The sequence below is a fragment of the Hemitrygon akajei genome, chromosome 19 (assembly GCF_048418815.1).
Source record: "Hemitrygon akajei chromosome 19, sHemAka1.3, whole genome shotgun sequence".
NCBI lineage: Eukaryota > Metazoa > Chordata > Chondrichthyes > Myliobatiformes > Dasyatidae > Hemitrygon > Hemitrygon akajei.
The window spans coordinates 17,956,607-17,959,495 of record NC_133142.1 but is presented as its reverse complement, the minus strand read 5'-3'; positions in this window follow the sequence as shown (position 1 = coordinate 17,959,495).

The window sequence follows — 2,889 nt, the reverse complement described above, 5'->3', positions numbered from 1 at the left end:
CTCGGTTGCAGTCGGCGGTCACTTGTAGTATTTGAGCATCTCAACACCTGTTTTGTTTGGAAAGGAAACGGCTAAATGCCACGGGAGGTTAAAAGCTCTAAACCACAGTATTTCTATTACAACTTAGCGCTTGTACGTTTTGAGAGAATGGATGTCATACGACAGTCCAATGTTGTCCCTTATCATGGCATGGGCGACCATGGTCTTCCATCTGAGGAGTTCTAATAAACTCCTCAAAACCTTTTTTTTACCCCTTCCTTTCTGCACCAGTGCACCCAGCTGGGGCCTGACAATCTCTGCTGTCGGATTCCCAAATCCGTGATCACTCAATCAAACTCGCTCTTTTTAAAAAAAAAATATTTGCTGACTTTGCTTTTGGGACTGGGTATCTTACAATTGTGTTTTGTTGTCGATAAATCGGAATCAGTGTATCAAGATATGCTCTTATCGAAATGGATAGGAACGTGAACTCATATCAGCCTGCCACCGAGGTACCCGTGCAGCCCAGCAAGGCAAGTGTTTATTCGCATCATAAATGTCTGCCTTTGAGCAGCTGTGCAGTGTAACCGCAACAGGATTATTTGATTTTTATTATATATTTTGAAACTTGCTCCCCGCCGCTACTGTTTTAACCCTTTCTATATTGTCCCCTCTGTGTAGCAACCTTCATCGGACCACACATCATCCATTAACTCCATAGTTTATTCGACTTCATTTGTTCACGTTTTACTAAGGTGTGCGTGGCGCTTGAATCAACACTTCGAAATAAAATATCATGGTGAGAATGTTCTTTCTGCTGCGCATGGCTACTGGAAGTTAAGTTGGATCAGCTAACTTCACGAAATGCCAAGTTTTTGTGAATGAGGTCGTAAAAGTACAACGTCAGGAGTTTTCTTTGAAGTGAGAGAGAGAGAGAGTGAGTGAGTGAGAGAGAGAGAGAGAGAGAATGATAAAAAGAGTTCGATCTGGTGGGTGGGGTTTGTGGAGGAGGGGTCTGTAAATAAGATCAAGGTTCCTTCAAGCATATCCGGTGATAGTGTTCAGCAAAAAAAAGCAACCAGCACTGGGCAATCAGTGATGAAGAACAAATTGCGCCGGAGAACACAAGCACCGTCACGGGCAGACTTAACCATCCTAATGTGGGGTCCCGCTGCATTGAAAAGGGTGAAACCGCTGCTCTCGGTGTCTGTTCAATGAGTAACTGTGGTGATTTAGATCTGACGTGGGCAGGGCAGCACGAAGAGGAGAATCAGAACTTGATAGCTCATTAGTAATAAGTTATAAATTCACTTACATACAAAACGCTGGAGGAACTTAGCAGGCCAGGCAGCATCTCTGGAAAAGAGTAAACAGTAAACGTATGGGGTTGCGACGCTTCATCAGCACTGAAGTTTCTTCAGCATTTTCTATTGTTCTGATTTCCAGCACCTGCAGATTTTCTCTTGTTTATAAATACACTTATCCATGTCATATTATCCATGGGTCCCTATCCGGCGGTATGTTTAATATAGGTTGTAATTATGGTGTAATATCATGATAAGCGTTTTTAAATGCACGAGGATTGTTATAGTAATAGAAGATCAGCTCTAACAATCTCGTCACCCCAATACAAAGCTCTGATTGTGAATTCTAAACTACCAGGAGTAACAGGAACAAATTGTCTGTCCAAATAATCCCTAGTTCTTCCATCTCACATGTTACTCGGTCGGGAATGATCAGTTGCTATCGGGTTTGGCCACACCACACTAATTTGTCAGGAATAAACCATCTTTACAAACTGCGGCCAGTGCAGAGCGTGGCCTGAACGACCCGGCCCAAACAGGGGAATTGAAAATGCAGGCTTGGCTGTTGCATTCTGAGGATTTCTAACGATTTTATTTAGCTAACGTTTATTTCCTCTTTATTGATTTTAGCTAATCACATATAAACAAAATAAGAGTTTGTAATTTCTGTAAACATTTTGCCCTCATCTGTAGTCAGTTTGATTGCCAAGAGTCCCGATTATGGAACAGATTAAGTATGTTTTATTTTGTCTGATGAACTTGAATGGGATAATTGGTTCAAAACAACCGAATTCTTTGGGCGTTTGAACTGAGTTGAATTGCTGCCCAGCAACTCGAGCCCTTTCCTATTCAGGGCAATTCGTGCTATTTAAACTTATATGGCGGTCACCATCTTCCAGACTGTCCTTCATGACAGCTCCGCGTACAGTTTGCCTGGGTGCTGAATGAGTGATCAGTCCATTCAGGCGGACAATATTTGTAAGAGCGTTACCGGCTGGGTGACAGAAATGTAGAGGGGCAATTTATTAATCCAGGCCCAAAATGTGAAGTGAGGTTGGGGGGGAGGGGATTTAGAAAAGTATAAAAGAAAAGACCCAACTCGTAGTTAGAGGGCGGCGTGCGGGGCGGTTCAGTCACACAAATGCCTCAGTCCCCCTTCTTTAAAAATCACACAGTATGAGGAAATCTTTACTCCATAAACTCCTCCTCGGTAGCACTAAGATCTTGCGGCAAACAACTATAAAATCCATGTGATAAGTAGTCAATGGTTGTTTATCTAGGGGAAAGCTCTCTTCAAAAAGAGAGATAAAGCTGACAGATCACCAGACCAGCGCTCAACGGCGTGCACGATACATGAAAGTATCTTATTATCGCCCAGATCCGACTGTCCGACCCAAATCATTAAAACAAAGAGTTCATGTCAAGTTCCCAATCTTATCTAAATTATGAGTGCAGAATAATCAGGAGGAAATTCATTGAGTCTTGTTTACACTTAGTTTCGTTTTTAAAAATAAATGGAAACTTATTAGAATTCCGCACGACCTTCGTTGGCAAATCCCTCACCCCCCCCCTCCCCACCCGAAAAAAAAGGTGAGTGTGTGTAATC